At 39.1% G+C, this 21,075-nt stretch overlaps 1 protein-coding gene across 2 annotated transcripts in view; it reads right to left on the bottom strand.

Moving 5' to 3' along the window:
• src (v-src avian sarcoma (Schmidt-Ruppin A-2) viral oncogene homolog) overlaps positions 1-18,401 on the bottom strand; it is a 52,596-nt gene extending 34,195 nt beyond the window's left edge. Inside the window, exon 1 of one of the 2 annotated variants that reach the window (XM_081385882.1) lies at positions 18,018-18,401. The gene's annotated coding sequence lies outside the window, so the exon portion shown is untranslated. The remainder of the gene's footprint in view (positions 1-18,017) is intronic. The other variant, XM_081385883.1, reaches the window with a different exon arrangement.
• Between the last annotated feature and the right edge of the window lie 2,674 nt (positions 18,402-21,075).

Genomic DNA, 21,075 nt, shown 5'->3' with positions numbered 1-21,075 from the left:
GAATGGAATCTCTCATATTGCACATGTTTGTATTAGATAAGACATTGCTCAGGGCTGACACTCTGCGTTCTGGAATGTAAATACAGTAGTTGCATTTATATTTTCTAATAGAGGGTGAAAAGTGCACATCTCTAGAGTCTGGAACTCATGAGGAGCTGCAGGCAAATTCAGAAAATGTCATCCTGATTTAGCTAAGGGCAATCTACATTAGATCACCCACTTTAAACTGCAACATTCACTACACTGAATTTAACCTGGTATGCAAATTACAACGTGTCCCGATGAGCTGACTCTAATCAAAAGGCAGGTACATGGTGTTTCCGAACATTTTAATGTCCTGCGTATCTAGTAAATCTGTGCAGCATTATTGCTGCTTTGCATGAAAGGTGTGGCAGGATTACACATCACAAAGGCACATACATGAATAAACAGGGCTTTACCAGCATAGATTCCTCTGCGAGAGTATTTGTCACGCCGCAATAGGTCATGCATTCAAGGTTTCAGTTTAAAACAAGCAGCAAACATGAACTATGGAGGCTAACAACTACCTTGCAGATGATTCATGCCTACCAAACTTATCATTCACTGTCCAGCTGTCTTGTTACTAGATGACACGAAAGCGCCGTGGAATTCATGCTAAAAAGTAAGAAGCCTGTGTAAAAATAAAACTTGCTTCATAACAAAACCATTTTCTTGGCTACAGAGAGCTCACGAAGAGGTGTTAGTATGTGTGCACAGTGTAAACATATCACATTCTCTAAACTCTGAGCCAAAATATCTTGAGGAGAACTGCAGGCCATCCTAAACTTCATGATAAAGCTCAGTTCTTGAGGGAATCTCACGAAACCGGTCAAGAAATGTCCTGAAGCAAAAACTGAAACCTTAAAAAAAAGTTTTTGTTACACTAAAGGGATAGTTCACCCAAAAATGAACTTTTTGTTCCAAACCTGAATGAGTTTCTTTCTTCTGTTGAAAACAAAATAAGATATTTTAAAGAAGGTTGGTATCAAACAGTTGATGGACCCCATTGACTTCCATAGGAACAAAATATTATGTCAATGGCTAGTGTGAACTGTCTGGTTACCAATATTCTTAAAAATTTCTTATTTTGTGTTCAACTGAAGAAAGAAACTTTAGGGTGAGTAAATGACGACTTTTCATTTTTGGGTGAACTATCCCTTTAAATAAAAGAAATGTTAAAAAAAAACATGTCTGAAAAAAATAATTTGTATTACATTTAACTTGATGTACTAAAATAACAAAAAAACAAAAAAAAATTAAAACAAACTGGGAAATTTAAATTTGGGGGAAAAAATAATATTCCAAATACATATAAAAAATACAGTAATATCTCAATTTTTTTAACTAAACTAATTAAATAATTAACAAAAGTTTCCATCTTCTTAAAATGCTTCTTATTTCCACCACAAACACACCTACAGAGATTTTTGTCAAATCAGATTCTCTCTAAATTGAAATCTGCAAACTTAGAAATCAGGCAGAAAACCTAAACCCAACTGACTATTTATTTAAAAAAAAAAAGGATAAGCAATTTGGATATGTCCCGTCAAAACTTCCTATTTCATCAGTCAACACAGGACAGAGAACTTACCAAGAGAATATTTTCTGAACTTGAGAAATTTCATAACAATTTCTGACATTTTCATAAACATTAAACACGGTCGCATTTCAGTAATGAGAATTTATGCAACAAAAAAAATATATTTTAATTTGCTTAATTGTCATGAAAATACAGTAAAAACAGGCCCTATTTACTTAATGCAAAATATTTATTTATTTTCAAGGTTAAACCTGGAGACAGATGAATTAAAATGACCAGTGAGCCCTGAAAACCAACAAATATGAATCGGCAACCGAACAAACATTGTGTCATATGGCTGAAATACACACCAGTACCTGTAATTAATAAAGCTGGGCTTTTGCATTTGCATTCAGCGTTCTTGATCCCACAGCAATGCCAGTGAGTCACACTCCTACAGTCTCCTGCTGTCATCTGTAAACAATCATACGAGCACGCTTCTTTCCTGCATCTAAATATGGCCATGGTGTGTGTTGCAAGGGAACAGAGATCTGCGGTCAGGAGCATTAGAGAGAAACAAGGGCGGCTGGGGGGATGTGTGTCTGAGAGATACTGTGAGAGAGTGGAAGAGATCCTTTGGGGTTTATCTTTCCCCTGAAGATTTCCTTCACGAAAAAAGAAAGACGCATCCATTTCTTTCACAGCCAACATGTGGACAAAGCTACACTTTCAAAAATTACAGATTTCTTCGGCTCGATCGCCCTTTCTCGCGTTTTCTCTTTTTCTGTGGTGAAGCCCCCTGGAGAAGATACCACAGCCGAAGAGAACGAGCTTGCAGATTAAAAATGGAGCATCACATTTATCCGGCGGCACATTATGAGAGATAAGCGTTACCTCTAAGTCTAAGCCCTTCTAAGGAAGAGGGACTCTTTGATGTGGAACTCGTAGATGACCCTCTTTGCATCTTTCTGTTCAGGCAATTTTGTCAAGAAGGAAGCATTTCATGAAAATCATCATTGATTTATAGTCAATAGCTTCTGATTTGCTTGAATTCCCAATGATTCAGTGCTCCAATTTTCCTGTGCAAGATGTGAGTGTGAAAGGGTTAAAGAAATGGGTCATTTTGCATACAACTACTGTACTTACAAAGTCCATATGAAATATGCACATTTTCTGCTGAGATTGTGGAGGGAATCTTTTATTTTTTTCTTTAAAGTTTGTTCTCTTTACACGTGAGAACAAACCTCAGTTCTTGCAGAAGCTCAAACGTGCTGCGTAACACGAGAATGAACCTCATTGGTTCTTGCTGAAGCTCAAACGTGATGCGTAACACGAGAATGAACCTCATTGGTTCTTGCTGAAGCTCAAACGTGATGCGTAACACGAGAATGAACCTCATTGGTTCTTGCCAAAGCTCAAACGTGCTGCGTAACACGAGAATGAACCTCATTGGTTCTTGCAGAAGCTCAAACGTGCTGCGTAACACGAGAATGAACCTCATTGGTTCTTGCTGAAGCTCAAACGTGCTGCGTAACAAGAATGAACCTCATTGGTTCTTGCCAAAGCTCAAACGTACTGTGTAACACGAGAATGAACCTCATTGGTTCTTGCTGAAGCTAAAACGTGCTGTGTAACACGAGAATGAACCTCATTGGTTCTTGCTGAAGCTCAAACGTGCTGCGTAACAAGAATGAACCTCATTGGTTCTTGCCAAAGCTCAAACGTGCTGTGTAACACGAGAATGAACCTCATTGGTTCTTGCTGAAGCTCAAATGTGCTGCGTAACACGAGAATGAACCTCATTGGTTCTTGCTGAAGCTCAAACGTGCTGCGTAACACGAGAATGAACCTCATTGGTTCTTGCTGAAGCTCAAGCGCGCTGCGTAACAAGAATGAACCTCATTGGTTCTTGCCAAAGCTCAAACGTGCTGCGTAACACGAGAATGAACCTCATTGGTTCTTGCTGAAGCTCAAGCGCGCTGCGTAACAAGAATGAACCTCATTGGTTCTTGCCAAAGCTCAAACGTGCTGCGTAACACGAGAATGAACCTCATTGGTTCTTGCTGAAGCTCAAACGTGATGCGTAACACGAGAATGAACCTCATTGGTTCTTGCCGAAGCACAAACGTGCTGCGTAACACGAGAATGAACCTCATTGGTTCTTGCTGAAGCTCAAACGTGCTGCGTAACAAGAATGAACCTCATTGGTTCTTGCCAAAGCTCAAACGTACTGTGTAACACGAGAATGAACCTCATTGGTTCTTGCTGAAGCTAAAACGTGCTGTGTAACACGAGAATGAACCTCATTGGTTCTTGCTGAAGCTCAAACGTGCTGCGTAACAAGAATGAACCTCATTGGTTCTTGCCAAAGCTCAAACGTGCTGCGTAACACGAGAATGAACCTCATTGGTTCTTGCTGAAGCTCAAGCGCGCTGCGTAACAAGAATGAACCTCATTGGTTCTTGCCAAAGCTCAAACGTGCTGTGTAACACGAGAATGAACCTCATTGGTTCTTGCCGAAGCTCAAACGTGCTGTGTAACACGAGAATGAACCTCATTGGTTCTTGCCGAAGCTCAAACGTGCTGCGTAACACGAGAATGAACCTCATTGGTTCTTGCCGAAGCTCAAACGTCCTGCGTAACACGAGAATGAACCTCATTGGTTCGTGCTGAAGCTCAAACGTGCTGTGTAACACGAGAATGAACCTCATTGGTTCTTGCCGAAGCCCAAACGTGCTGCGTAACACGAGAATGAACCTCATTGGTTCTTGCTGAAGCTCAAACGTGCTGCGTAACACGAGAATGAACCTCATTGGTTCTTGCTGAAGCTCAAGCGCGCTGCGTAACAAGAATGAACCTCATTGGTTCTTGCCGAAGCTCAAACGTGCTGCGTAACACGAGAATGAACCTCATTCGTTCTTGCCGAAGCTCAAACGTGCTGTGTAACACGAGAATGAACCTCATTGGTTCTTGCCGAAGCTCAAACGTGCTGCGTAACACGAGAATGAACCTCATTGGTTCTTGCCGAAGCTCAAACGTCCTGCGTAACACGAGAATGAACCTCATTGGTTCTTGCCGAAGCTCAAACGTGCTGCGTAACAAGAATGAACCTCATTGGTTCTTGCCGAAGCTCAAACGTCCTGCGTAACACGAGAATGAACCTCATTGGTTCTTGCCGAAGCTCAAACGTGCTGCGTAACACGAGAATGAACCTCATTGGTTCTTGCTGAAGCTCAAACGTGCTGTGTAACACGAGAATGAACCTCATTGGTTCTTGCTGAAGCTCAAACGTGCTGCGTAACACGAGAATGAACCTCATTGGTTCTTGCTGAAGCTCAAGCGCGCTGCGTAACAAGAATGAACCTCATTGGTTCTTGCCAAAGCTCAAACGTGCTGCGTAACACGAGAATGAACCTCATTGGTTCTTGCTGAAGCTCAAGCGCGCTGCGTAACAAGAATGAACCTCATTGGTTCTTGCCAAAGCTCAAACGTCCTGCGTAACACGAGAATGAACCTCATTGGTTCTTGCCGAAGCTCAAACGTGCTGCGTAACACGAGAATGAACCTCATTCGTTCTTGCCGAAGCTCAAACGTGCTGTGTAACACGAGAATGAACCTCATTGGTTCTTGCCGAAGCTCAAACGTGCTGCGTAACACGAGAATGAACCTCATTGGTTCTTGCCGAAGCTCAAACGTCCTGCGTAACACGAGAATGAACCTCATTGGTTCTTGCCGAAGCTCAAACGTGCTGCGTAACAAGAATGAACCTCATTGGTTCTTGCCGAAGCTCAAACGTCCTGCGTAACACGAGAATGAACCTCATTGGTTCTTGCCGAAGCTCAAACGTGCTGCGTAACACGAGAATGAACCTCATTGGTTCTTGCTGAAGCTCAAACGTGCTGTGTAACACGAGAATGAACCTCATTGGTTCTTGCTGAAGCTCAAACGTGCTGCGTAACACGAGAATGAACCTCATTGGTTCTTGCTGAAGCTCAAGCGCGCTGCGTAACAAGAATGAACCTCATTGGTTCTTGCCAAAGCTCAAACGTGCTGCGTAACACGAGAATGAACCTCATTGGTTCTTGCTGAAGCTCAAGCGCGCTGCGTAACAAGAATGAACCTCATTGGTTCTTGCCAAAGCTCAAACGTCCTGCGTAACACGAGAATGAACCTCATTGGTTCTTGCCGAAGCTCAAACGTGCTGTGTAACACGAGAATGAACCTCATTGGTTCTTGCCGAAGCTCAAACGTGCTGCATAACACGAGAATGAACCTCATTGGTTCTTGCCGAAGCTCAAACGTGCTGTGTAACACGAGAATGAACCTCATTGGTTCTTGCTGAAGCTCAAATGTGCTGCGTAACACGAGAATGAACCTCATTGGTTCTTGCTGAAGCTCAAACGTGCTGCGTAACACGAGAATGAACCTCATTGGTTCTTGCCGAAGCTCAAACGTGCTGTGTAACACGAGAATGAACCTCATTGGTTCTTGCTGAAGCTCAAACGTGCTGTGTAACACGAGAATGAACCTCATTGGTTCTTGCTGAAGCTCAAGCGCGCTGCGTAACAAGAATGAACCTCATTGGTTCTTGCCGAAGCTCAAACGTGCTGCGTAACAAGAATGAACCTCATTGGTTCTTGCCAAAGCTCAAACGTGCTGTGTAACACGAGAATGAACCTCATTGGTTCTTGCCGAAGCTCAAACGTGCTGTGTAACACGAGAATGAACCTCATTGGTTCTTGCTGAAGCTCAAACGTGCTGCGTAACACGAGAATGAACCTCATTGGTTCTTGCTGAAGCTCAAACGTGCTGCGTAACAAGAATGAACCTCATTGGTTCTTGCTGAAGCTCAAATGTGCTGCGTAACACGAGAATGAACCTCATTGGTTCTTGCTGAAGCTCAAACGTGCTGCGTAACACGAGAATGAACCTCATTGGTTCTTGCCGAAGCTCAAACGTGCTGTGTAACACGAGAATGAACCTCATTGGTTCTTGCTGAAGCTCAAACGTGCTGTGTAACACGAGAATGAACCTCATTGGTTCTTGCTGAAGCTCAAACGTGCTGCGTAACAAGAATGAACCTCATTGGTTCTTGCCAAAGCTCAAACGTGCTGTGTAACACGAGAATGAACCTCATTGGTTCTTGCCGAAGCTCAAACGTGCTGTGTAACACGAGAATGAACCTCATTGGTTCTTGCTGAAGCTCAAACGTGCTGCGTAACACGAGAATGAACCTCATTGGTTCTTGCCGAAGCTCAAACGTGCTGCGTAACAAGAATGAACCTCATTGGTTCTTGCTGAAGCTCAAACGTGCTGCGTAACACGAGAATGAACCTCATTGGTTCTTGCTGAAGCTCAAACGTGCTGCGTAACACGAGAATGAACCTCATTGGTTCTTGCTGAAGCTCAAACGTGCTGGGTAACAAGAATGAACCTCATTGGTTCTTGCTGAAGCTCAAACGTGCTGCGTAACACGAGAATGAACCTCATTGGTTCTTGCTGAAGCTCAAACGTGCTGGGTAACACGAGAATGAACCTCATTGGTTCTTGCCGAAGCTCAAACGTGCTGTGTAACACGAGAATGAACCTCATTGGTTCTTGCTGAAGCTCAAACGTGCTGCGTAACACGAGAATGAACCTCATTGGTTCTTGCCGAAGCTCAAACGTGCTGCGTAACAAGAATGAACCTCATTGGTTCTTGCTGAAGCTCAAACGTGCTGCGTAACACGAGAATGAACCTCATTGGTTCTTGCTGAAGCTCAAACGTGCTGCGTAACACGAGAATGAACCTCATTGGTTCTTGCTGAAGCTCAAACGTGCTGGGTAACAAGAATGAACCTCATTGGTTCTTGCTGAAGCTCAAACGTGCTGCGTAACACAAGAATGAACCTCATTGGTTCTTGCCGAAGCTCAAACGTGCTGCGTAACACGAGAATGAACCTCATTGGTTCTTGCTGAAGCTCAAACGTGCTGGGTAACAAGAATGAACCTCATTGGTTCTTGCTGAAGCTCAAACGTGCTGCGTAACACGAGAATGAACCTCATTGGTTCTTGCTGAAGCTCAAACGTGCTGTGTAACACGAGAATGAACCTCATTGGTTCTTGCTGAAGCTCAAACGTGCTGCGTAACACGAGAATGAACCTCATTGGTTCTTGCTGAAGCTCAAACGTGCTGGGTAACAAGAATGAACCTCATTGGTTCTTGCTGAAGCTCAAACGTGCTGGGTAACAAGAATGAACCTCATTGGTTCTTGCTGAAGCTCAAACGTGCTGCGTAACAAGAATGAACCTCATTGGTTCTTGCTGAAGCTCAAACGTGCTGCGTAACACGAGAATGAACCTCATTGGTTCTTGCTGAAGCTCAAACGTGCTGCGTAACACGAGAATGAACCTCATTGGTTCTTGCTGAAGCTCAAACGTGCTGCGTAACACGAGAATGAACCTCATTGGTTCTTGCTGAAGCTCAAACGTGCTGCGTAACACGAGAATGAACCTCATTGGTTCTTGCTGAAGCTCAAACGTGCTGCGTAACAAGAATGAACCTCATTGGTTCTTGCTGAAGCTCAAACGTGCTGCGTAACAAGAATGAACCTCATTGGTTCTTGCTGAAGCTCAAACGTGCTGCGTAACAAGAATGAACCTCATTGGTTCTTGCTGAAGCTCAAACGTGCTGCGTAACACGACAATTAACCTCATTATTTCTCGCACGTCAAGCGAACATGCTTAAGCTTCCTTTTATCATATCTGATGTTTGAGTTGATCAATGTGAATAAAAGCCTTAATTGCATCTGTTCATCATATAAGCGATAGTGTCTTTTCAGAACATTTGGACTAAACCATTAAATTCAAATGAATTAATTTTGCAATCTCTTTATGACCTTTTTGAAGCATCAAAGTGGTAGTTACGTTGATGAACAGAAATCGCTCAGATTTCATTTAAAAGATCTTCATTTGTGTTCAGAAGATGAACGAAAGTCTTACGGGTTTAGAACGACATGAGGGAGAGTACTTAATAATGAAAGAATTTTTATTTTTGGGTGAACCATTCCTTTAAGGGACTTCTTTCAAAAACTGTAGTGTATGTTCACCATATCGGCTGATCACTCATCTCTGTAGTAGTTCAGGAATGCAGGCCGCGTGAAGAAACGAGTCCTGACTTCTCTCCATCTCTCACACACCCAGGTTGAAGTCACAGAGATGAGGCCATAAGGCACACATTCCATGCTTGTCATCAGTCTCCTCCGCCTTCCTTTGAGTTAGGAATGTCTTCTCAAATTGGTAAGCAAGAATGTGCTTTACAATATGAGTGTGTAAAGCCAAATGTCTCAAGAACCAGAAATCCACCTTATTCACAACGTGGAAGTAAGCTATTTTCCATGATGTGCGAGATTCATTAAGCCACCATAGCCATAGGTCAATGACTTGAAGAATAACGAAGTAAAAGGCAAAACTATTTGCGCTACAATAATGCGATAAATACCAGTTCGCAATATCAAGTAGCGTAACAGACTGTTTTTGTACAGCTAAAATAACTGAAATTCCGGCCAAGAGATACGATAGCACATAGCGGATCATATGTAGTACGAGTCGGCGGACTCGGCGCAGACAGAAAAGGTCTCAGACCCATTTGAACTCTACACAGAATGTTGTATTTTAAAGCGATATGGAGGAGATTAGGAGGAGAAATGGTTAGAGATTAGGAGGAAACTAAACTAAACGCTATTGGCTATTTTAAAAAAGGCGAGGAGCTGTTTGATATGTCCCACCCTGCCTTACTGTTTCAGTGGAAATTACATCAACACATAATGCTGTTGCTGCACATTTCAAAGCATTCAGTGCGGGCCTTTAAAATAATTCACCACAGCAGTGCTTGCCACAGAATGTTGTTGATTCAGTTCAACTGAAAAGTTCATCAACAGAAGTTCAAAACAGTGGTGTCATCATCCATCTCAGTTCAGTTCTCATCTGATAAAAAATATTGCTGAATATTAAGTGTCCCCAACTAGTCAAAGCAAGAGGCAACAGTGGCAAGAACCCAAACGCCATTGGTGACAGAACCTTGAACTGAATTGAGCTAAATAATGACACTATTATCTTCTGTAGAACTGCTTTAAAGCTGCTGAAATGTAATTTGTTTCATAAATGATGAATTTTACAACTTCAACAAAGTTTTTTCTTTATTAATGTGAAGCTGCTTTGAAACAATCTGTATTTATTAAAGCGCTATAAAGATGCTTTCGGCACTGTCCTTCTGTGGTTGGGTCTATATCTGCCTCTTCATGTCTTCAGTGATTTTGCAGCTCTAGTCACATTCTGCAAGCAAGTCAGGGCACGACCCGATGGTACAGCGAACACTCAGAATCAGCTGATTCCTCATCACTTGGGAAAAAAAGACTGGGTTCCACATTCTGTCACCTTTGAACTTCCTCTGGAAATGAAGAGAGGAAATAGACACGACCAAAGAAAGAACGTCTTCTCGTTCAGTGAAGGGGCGGAAGAAGCCACGAGCATGGTGATTCCTCCTTCGTGTGCAATAAAAAACAACAACCAAGGATAAATCAGAGCGCCAATCAAATGCCCTGTAGATGGCCCGTGTTTCACCCAGCCATCAAACATAACAGCCTCCGACCCTCCACATTTACATAACAGACTTCAGAAGAGCGACCAAACGGAGAAGTGATTTCCATTACAGCTCACACTACTGTTTAAATATTCAAATGGCACTGCCAGTCACCACCAAAAAAAAATAATAACTTCCTTGAAATGAAAATGCTCTCGCATTTAAAGGGGAATTCCACAGTGGTCTGCCGCACATGATTCTGAGAAGTTCGGGATTTTTAGGCTTTAGGTTTGTCTTTTAAATCAGGATGCCAAAAAGCATTTTCCTTAAGGACTGGGAGATAATGAGAAAACCTCTTTAATATTCATGCACAAATTAATATTAAGTAGACTGTGAACTGAGTGAACCTAGCACTAGCATATTCCCTCGTGTCTTCTGAAATCCCACATGAAACAAAAACCTACTACAACTTCATCTCTACATAAAACATCCCCCAAGCGCACTCGGTTGTTCACATGCACAATTGAGACATGCACTATTTTTCCATACTGAATGATGTGGGCGTATGAACGCAAGAAAGCAGACCTCACCAACCTCGCAGGGATCTTGCACAGGGCGAATCAATGATTTTTAGTATTCCTGTCATAATGCATATTACAAAGTTTGCCGTCAAAAAATTCTATTTGCAACTTTTATAAAATCATTTCTTATAGTGATGCCAGTGTCCACAAAGATGTTACGGACTCATTCCAAATACAAAGCAAAAAATTAACAGATTTTAGCAGCTTTGCAATGGACAATGGACATTTTTAAGAGGATGTTATGTAAAATAAATGTAATTTCACAAGAAGTTTCACCTTTTGCGATTACAGACCACTTCCTTTAAATAACAAAGTAAATAAATTGCAGATTTCTGGCTAAACATTCGAAGTTAAGTTTTAATAAAGCAAGCAAGTAAAGGGAATAGTTTCTCAGTGGATGCCAGGTTTGATTTGTAGCGAATGAAAACTAAGCTGTGAGGGATAGAAGTGCAGTGCGTTTAATAGGGTTTTGATGGTTTAGCCAACAAAACACTGTAAATATGTTGCTCCAAAACAAAAAAATTGGACTGGAATCTGCAAACGTTTTATATGCTGTTCTAGAAGGATATTCTGCAGATTTAAATATGGTAAAACATTGGTTTTATATGGATAGATGTGTAGAACTGCGTGAACGCCAAATGCGGCTCAACTTTATGCAAAGTTCTGCATGTGCAGATTGCATGTGGGTTTGGCCATAACCTATGACCTTACAAAGACTGGAAATCAATCCTTCACATCCAGTTTTAAATCAAATTAAATAAATAAATATTTTTAACCTCACTACGGTCTATAATATCGGTTTCACTTAACAGATTGCAAGCAGCTAAAATGTCAAGCCATGACTCATTAGATAAGCTATTTTTGAGATACAAATCTTTCCCGGATAAAATCGGCTAACTGGAGAGAGAGAGAGAGAGAAAAAAAAGGTAGAATTCTTCAGCTTTTAATAAACAGCATTCAGATATTATATGGACGGGTGCACAAAGCATGTTCAAACGACCATATCAATGGCTGAGTGGCACTTCATAATCATACAGGCCTAGTTAATAATAAAACCCCCATCCATCCTTGTTTTCCTGTCACTAAACGGAAGGAGAGAACAGAGGGAGGATTGAAACGAGACGTGAAGCATCTGTGGCCTCGCTCGCAGGGTTGACAGGAAGTGGCCCTGAACTCTGTAGACACAGTAACGCTGTGTTCCCCTGATCGGACCACCACCACCACCACGTCCTCCATTCAAATGACATCAGATGTGGACAGATGAGTGAGAGTTCGGAGGGGTCATCCACTTCAAACTCTTTCCTGCGACCGAAAGCGGGTCTCTGACACACTGAGCGACAATAATTAATAAAGTCAAGTTATTGACTCTCATGAATTGATTAAAAGGATTAAAAGCTCCAAATGAATCTCCTTAAAATGAGTCATTGCAGCCGTCAAAGCTTTGGAATAAATGCAAAACCTTCAGTGACAAATTTCAAGACAATTACTGTCAGAGGGAAAATAATTTAAAATGTTGGTCTATATATAAACATGCAAATGCTCTTGATGGAGTCTTAACCTCCATCAATGGTCGCTGTGACTTCATATTCTGAACACTACACAGAGTTTGAAAGCATCTCAAAAGGGACAAAATCAAAAAGCAACCAATATTCTGACAGAAAAAGCAAAAAAATTTTTTTTTTTTTTTTTTTTTTTTTTTTTACAAATTTGTGCAATGGTCCTTGAGAATTGGTAGGAACCGATTAGACGCATAAGTGGGACAGAGCAACAGAACGTGGATAGGCAGCTACACACAACAACGGAAGTTAGCCGTCTGCTGCATTAAAAATTTAACGAGATCTGTGGGTGGCCACAGCAAATCTCGGCTGTATTCTCCAAACCCAGAGAGGCTGATAGCGTGACCATTAAAAATGCAAATATTGCTGGCAATCACACAAAACGAGGCGCTTGTTAAATCACGTGTGAACGGCATCAGGGTCTATTGTATTTCATTTGAGTTTATACAGATACAAGAGGTGTATTTCCTGTAATGCTCATGCATCAGCAGATGTTTCTAAACAAAATTAATAAATAATTGAATTAATTAATTAAGAAATAATTAATTTTATTCGTACATTTTATACTTATACATCATAAAGCTATTTTATATTTATGCATTGTGAGATTATTTTACAATGCAATATTTTTAATGACAATTAAGCACATTTAAAACACAAAGAGCAGATTTACAAATAAGCAAAAAAGAAATCAGAATACATAAAGGCAGTGCAACAAATACTACGATTATGCATGAATACATGAAACAATATTTTTGCTTTACAGAACAATGAGCTTAACTGTCATGAATATATATATATATATATATATATATATATATATATATATATATATATATATATATATATATATATTCATGACAGTTAAGCTCATTTCTCATTTATATTACTGTAATGCAAAAAAAGAAAAAAATATATATATATATATATATATTTCTTTTTTTTGCATTACAGTAATATAAATGAGAAATGAGCTTAACTGTCATGAATATATATATATATATATATATATATATATATATATATATATATATATATATATATATATATATATATGGGTGATTCTATCATTTTTTACTTTAGCTAAAGTAAAAAGTAGAAGTTATAGTTAAAGTTATATATTTAATTATTTTAATAATTTGTAATTGTTACTCATTGTCATGGATCACAAGATGGTACAGGCCATAACAATATAATTTTTTCTGTAAAAAGTGTCTTATATAGCTGAAAATCTAATTAGTGCATTTTTTCCATCATGTATCATTATGTAATCAAAATATTTTCTTTTGGTAAGATTTCATTTACTTTATTTATAAAAGCCCTAAATTTATAATTTTCCTAATTCTACAACATTAAATAGTTTAAAAACAACTTTTTATCTTATAAAAACGTGTAAATCTTAGTCAATTCTGTTACCGTACCGTACTTTACCTTTAAATTGGTGGAATTATTTCTCACAGGACATCATGTCACTTTCCCTCACAGATCAGATCTGCACTGAAAGGTATGTGTGCTCTCTCTGATAAAACATTTGAACTTAAAAAGTTCTTACACCAAGAGTTATTTTGTGAAATGTCAAAATTGTTACCACAATATCAAAAGGAAAACAGAATTTATCACTGATCACACAGTGTTTTTTAAAATTGTTATTTTAATCATGATTTCATTAGTGCCATGTTCTCTTAGCATTTACGCTAGCAAGTACAGTTTTTGGGCTAAAAAGTTGTCAACTACAAATTGTCAATTCTGTTACTGTCAAACTGTTACTGTTATTTCAACACACTGCCTCATTTGTCTGTAACAGAGTTGACAAACAATACTACAAAGAAATTACTTTAAACAAGCAAACAAAAAGAAAGAAGTAAGTAACTTGTGTTTGACAAGCACTGAATTATTAAAATTAAATGTGTTTTCAATAAGGTACTGGAAAGATTTTCAGTTGTTTTGTTTTTTTACTTTTTGAAATACAAAATGTATATCAATTTTATATATATCTTTTAGAAGTAATTTTAGGTTATATATATATATCATGTTTTAGAAGCAATTTTAGGATATTTATGATTTACAGAATATTTATGGGAGATTTGAGTAATTTATGAAAGTATTCCTTTGATATCACTTTTGCAATTTTTTTTAATTCAAAATGTGTTCTACGTTGTCCTCTGATTCCTCTCTGTCCCTCGGATCATGCCTCCTACGATCACTCGTTCACATAATAGCATTTCTAAAGATGAAGCCACTTTTTATTGCATGCCAATTCTCAAAGCCAGACAACAGAAACAAGTGTGTCATTCATAACGCAGCCCAAAGCTGAGTGTATCACTCCTCAGAGACAGAGGGTCCCAGTGAAGAGAGGACAAAGGCCCCACTGCGTCGGCACGTTACCAATTAACAGGAATTTTGCCTTAAAAAGCTGCTTTTCCGATGATCTCATTTGGAGCAGACTTAAAACTTTCACGGCTTTCACTGAAAGGCATTCACAGAATACCGAAAAGCATTAAGGCCACTTCACGGGATCCGGGCCCCCTCTTCGAGAGCCCTCGATGGTGTCATGAGCACGTCTAATTAAGAGCATCAGCCCCTCCTCATGAAAGCACCATCAACAGCCACGGGCGATGCAGAGAAACAACAGATGAACACTGCCGAAGACGGGGATGCAATAGCTAATTGCGCCAAATCACTATGGCATATAAACAGCTCATCGGAGTAAACACTAGTACTACAGATTTAGGGGATACCTTGAGGTTATCAGATGTTCACTCATTACAGAGTCTCAGTTCTGAAGTGCAACTCTGAGTCTGGTGTTAAGCCAGGGTCACATTGTGCGATTTTGGCCACGATTTGGCCAAATTTTGAATCCTAAAAGATTTCTCTGATCTTAGGCCCAAATCCGAAGTCTTTAATCGCTAGTTTGACCATTTCAATCTAAGGATGTGAAACTATTTATCGTATCCAAAATAAAAGTTTGTGTTTACTGTACATACTATATGTGTGTGTGTGTGTGTGTGTACTGTGTATACTTATATAAATACACACACATGCTTGTTACAAAAGATTCTATTTTAAATAAATGCTGTTCTTTTGAACTTTATATTCATCAAAAAATCCTGAAAAAAAACTGTACAACATTGATAATATTAATGAATGTTTTTTGAGCATCAAATCAGCATATTAGAATGATTTCTGAAAGATCATGTGACTCTGGAGTATTGATGCTGAAAATTCATCTTTGATCACAGGAATAAATTACATTTTAAAATATATTAAAATAGAAAAGTTATATTAATTTGTCATAATATTTAACAATATTACTGTTTTTTTTATCAAATAAATGCAGCCTTAGTGAGCAGAAGAGACTTATTTTAAAAACATTAAAAATCATACCGATCCAATAATATATATTAATTATTTATCTAAAATTATTATTTTTATATATAAAATATTTTTCTTAAATATATAGGCTACATGCATGTGTGTGTGTGTATTTATATATACAAAATAATTATACACAGTACACACATATATTGTAAACAAACATTTATTTTGGATGCGATAAATCGCGATTAATCGTTTCACAGCCCTATTTCAAGCCTGTGTATAACGCAGCTCAGAGTAACAGAACGTGCCATGTCAGAGTAACAGAACGTGCCATGGATTGATGTAAATCTCAGAACGAGTCTTCTTGCGTGTGTCCGTTTTTAACATGTCTGACATGAATCACAACTGAGATCCTACAGTGTAATACGGCTTACAGCGAGGATCATGTTCGTATAGTATGAGAAGCAACAATCGTAAAGGACTATTATAAATCGTACAGGCAGTTTGCACAGCTTTAGATTTCTTTATTGTGGTGCATACTAAGGCAAGCATACTTAGGGTTGGGGATTTGAACAAACCCTAATTTAAAGTATCCAACACTGTTTGTGCTACAGACATAAAGTCTCCTCAGATCGTGCAGATTGTTGAGTAAAGGCGTGCTATTACTTTTCAAAGTGACTGGACTTTTAAATTAACATGGCGGAAGATAAAATGAAAAAGAAAAACACAGTTGCAATGTGAATGCACTCTGCTAAACCCTAGAATTAACATTGACATTGAGACTCTGGCAAAGCGCCAGCGATAACCAGGATGTACAACAACAGAACTGGAACTAATTCAAATTAAACAAAAGTCAACAGAGAAGGCAAAACCCAAAGATAAACACAAAATACGGCTGCTTTACTGTGAGCTGCCTCGCTCAGTATTTCTCCTACCAAAGACCTAAATGGTCAAGTGAGGTTGATGATACTATCCAGCCCTTCAACCATGGTCGATTTGGTTAGAACAAACCGTACTCTCACTTTCACTTACCTAAGTGCATTTTGCCATGAAGAATGAGGAGGATGGGAAAACGACACACTCTGAGGACAGTAAGTGTGGGCGAGGTCTTTCTACAAGATGAGAAGTGGTAAACTAACAAATTATAGCTTAGTTCTATGCTCAAACTCTCCTGATATGGTTTCCAAGGCTCTGAACCCATGATTTACAGTAGAGCACAGTTCTGTACAGGGAATATGTCTTTAGAAATGTATTAATGTAAAGCCACTGACTGTAAAGAGGGTTGTAGAGAGCAAAGTATGGAAAAGAAAACGTGACTGCACTAGAGGACCTCTACATGTCATAGAAAGGCTAAAAATGACCAACCTAATCTTATGAGAAAACTATTTTACGAGGAGGAGATTTCGCATTAATTTGCACCATACGATTCATATGGAAACATATGATTTTTGGAAAAAAATAAGGTCCATCCCTGAACCTCACCCTCATGCGTAACCAGATCGCACAAAAATTTACAAATGAGAGTGAACAAATTTATAAAATGTCAAATCATTTTGGTCATTACATTTGATTATGGCCAAATCAGGTCACAGTCGGATTATGGCCAAATCAGATTATGTTTTTCTTAACTTTAAAGATGTCCAAAAATAGGAATCAAGCACTCATGCCTTATGGCAAACTCAATATTTAGAGATTTGAGTCATCTTGAGTGGGAGAACCATAATCTCAAGTACCGCCAACAAAGCAGACGAGAACTTCTCTTTAGTTCACTGAAGACTTCCACTGGCTGACGATAGATAGATAGATAGATAGATAGATAGATAGATAGATAGATAGATAGATAGATAGATAGATAGATAGATAGATAGATAGATAGATAGATAGAGTTGAGATCTGAAACTGTACAAGAGACGACTGAAATTGTCGGGTTTATTGAAACAGGAGAAACATCCGAGAAGCTCTTCATTTAATCTCAATACTGACATAGAAGAAATTGACACAGTAGACACACAATCCAGGTGTGATGTAGGGCTACCAAAAAAAGAAAAGAAAAAAAAGAAAGAAAAATCCAGACTAGTCCTTGACAGGACTTCAGGTAGGCTAGTTAGTCATCTGAAACCGCTCACACACATTACACATATAACATGATTGTTTGTCTGCAATATTCACACAAATGATATATAATAATCATAAGATTTGTAGGCTATCTGATTAAAATGGAAAACATCGCGACACAATCAAAGAATCCATTTAAACCGGTGGATCAGAGAAAAATACCCGGATTTATAAACACGATGAGAAATATTGAGCTCGCACATTCATTTTAATCAATAAACCACACCTTTTATTTGTTTTATCAACCGGAAATCTGGCTAAAATCACCTTGAGGTCTATTTTCAGTCTCAACGGTTAACAAAAACATCTGATATAAAATAAGGCGTTCGTAGCCTAACGTTACTCACCTTGTCGAGAACCACTAATGTGGTGTGAATAAAATCCTTTTGTTTTCTGGCTGCTCTGAATGACCTTTGATTTACTGTTTTCGGTCTATGAATGAACGAGGCTCATCTTTCCATAGTCAGTAATGTTTTGCGGCTGTAACAGACGAAAAGAAACGGAGAGTGAGCGCGTTCAGTGCGCGTTCATGACGGGGGTTGCCTGGGAACGCGCACAGCTGCACGAGTCATCTTCACGCCGGTAACAATTAATATATCCAACGTCACGATCAAAAGTGATCGGGAATGAACTGATGCCTGCCTGGATAAGCAGTGCTTATTGCGTCCCTGAGAAACAGCACACGGCCGAAGGGGGAGTAAAACCCATGACACCCTTATGAGACGCTGGGAAAACTGAAGGCGGGAGGGAGGGGAGGGCAGGGCGGTTGACGTGACACTGTTTTACTACGTTACACTTGACTAGCAGAGACAAGTCTGCAACTGCAGGAGAGAGAGAGAGAGAGAGAGAGAGAGAGAGAGAGAGAGAGAGAGAGAGAGAGAGAGAGAGAGAGAGAGAGAGAGAGAGAGAGAGAGAGAGAGAGAGAGAGAGAGAGAGAGAGAGAGAGAGAGAGAGAGAGAGAGAGAGAGAGAGAGAGAGAGAGAGAGAGAGAGAGAGAGAGAGAGAGAGAGAGAGAGAGAGAGAGAGAGAGACTGGAATGGGGTTTAACATGACTCTGTAGAGAATATAAGGTAACTGGGCCACCTATTGCTGGATCTGGGGCACCCGCAACGTCATTTTGAGATTGCTTGGTGCTAAATTAAAAAAATATATATACGGCTTGCATAGTCAAGTCTGTCATAAATGTGAATAAATATGGCGAACGCAAAAGCTTTTATTGACAAATATAAATATAAGTGGGGTTTCGTTTTTGAACAAACCTGTCTTTCGAATGAATAATTTGTGTTAAGTTAAAGGTATGGTAGATGATTTGTTCCAGAAACATTTTTTGTTATGTTGATTTAAAGTCTCTTCACATCCAACAATCTTCACATCCAACAAGTAAGGTGGTCTAAATGTATTTATATCGTCTGGGCGTAGGACCATAAAATGTTCGTCCAATCATTGCATTCGGCCCGAATGCAATGATAGGATGTCCTACCTGTCTGTCATCATATTTCCATACCTCCGCGCACCCTTCTCGCGCAGACATCATCACTGAACCAAAACAATGGGCTTATGCTGCATTCCCGCCATTGTAATTTGGAAGTGATGGAAAACCTGTGACGTTATACTCGGAGTCGGAGCGGTTTGTGACACAAATGTATACATTTCAATAACAACACTATGTTATGTTATTTGAGACATGAGGTAATTTAACATCGTCTCTTGTGATGCTTTGCAGATTCTGCTGTGTGCATTCATGTGTTTTGAAGGAGGTGTGGCTTTGGAGATGCTCTGAAGGGAGGGTGGGATCTTATGCTTTCAAAGCTCATTGGTTAGACTGATGAACGAACACACCCCTTTACTGAACGAGTTAGTGTTTTGATCTAAAAATGACCGACTTTTTTATCTAAAAGTGACTAGTGACCGATTGAATGCGAATCGTGAGCGACTCAGTGTTTTAAATCGGCTGAGTGAACGGCACTCACTTGTCTCCACCTACTGGCGTAATGTGGCGAATCAAAATTTAACTTTTGGGAACAGATTTAAAAGATTCAAGCCACTGCACTGAATCAAATAATTCAACCAATGGCGTAAAGACACGGGTAAAACCAGCCTTTCCCTACTGTCTTATTTTGAGAGAGAAAGTAGCTACATTTGTTAAAAATGAAATGCGTCTATATAGGTCTACTAAATATTACTCCACTAGCGATGATCACATTTAGGCAGAATCAACCTCTTATAAGTTAGTGCTGTGGCTTTGGAAAAGCCTTTTGTTTTTTACAATTTAGATTGTTTTCTATGTTGTTTTCTTGTTTTCTAACTTTTTATCTTAAGTTATAATAAATCACTAGTTCTAAGCTTTTAATAAGCAACGTACACATTCATTAAAAAAATGTATTAGCCTATATACTTTCAGAGCTCAGGATTTTTTTTTTTTTTTTACTCTCAGGCAGGTTTTACCAGCATCTTCATAAAGAAGAGGAATTCAGACATATGCACATTACTCATTGGATATTAGGAACTAGTTTTTGACTCGTTAAGTAGATTTCAAATTTTCTTTTGAGAGCGCTTGCCTTCAGCTTGCCATTTTCTATAACATGACAAGTCTCATCAGATTTTGAAAGCTACATACATACCAGAAACTATAGCCTGAGGCTTATTCCAGCTGTCTTCCTCCATTTGCACATTATATTCTTGTTTTACAGAAAATCTTAGTTTATTTCCAAAGATTTGCCAATGCTGCCCCCTGGTGTTTACATCATTCAAGTGATATGTTAGTGTTTGATGTGATTTATGTATGTTAGAATTAAATATGCACAAAGGGAAGATATTCATGCAGTACTAAAGTACTGAAAATACATGTGCTGATTCAACAGAGTGGGGTGTTGATGGACAATATGTAAAATAAGCCGTCTTACAAAATGATTTCCTGTTCTTAAGGTGCGATTAGACTAGACCTTGTTTTAGCATTCACTTGTATTTATGCATGCAAATGTGGGAGACCGGGATCACAAGCATATGTGTAGAAGTTTTGCCACTTGCTGTGTATTGAAATTTGGTGTGAATTCATAGTGAAAACATGTTTGACCAATAGAGGACGTAAATAGTGACCACATCTGTAGGCAGAAAGATTTTGAAAAGCAGCCTGAACAACAACAACAAGAAAAAGAAATGGATGAATTTAAACAGACAAGTTCAGTTTTGCTTCTGAAAGGGATAGTTCACCCAACCAAAAATATTAATAATGATAATAATACAAATTCTGTCATTATTTTTTTAACCCTCATGTCATTTCAAACCTGCATGACTTTCTTTTCCTTCCATGGCCTGTCCAGTCCACTCTTTTCAATATAATGTAAGTGAAAGGGAACTGGACCTGTCAAGCTGGAAAATGACAAAAAGCATCATAAAAGTGGTTGA

The sequence above is a fragment of the Scardinius erythrophthalmus genome (genome assembly GCF_964197995.2).
Source record: "Scardinius erythrophthalmus genome assembly, chromosome: 15".
Lineage (NCBI taxonomy): Eukaryota > Metazoa > Chordata > Actinopteri > Cypriniformes > Leuciscidae > Scardinius > Scardinius erythrophthalmus.
This window is presented reverse-complemented; position numbering and strand designations above follow the sequence as displayed.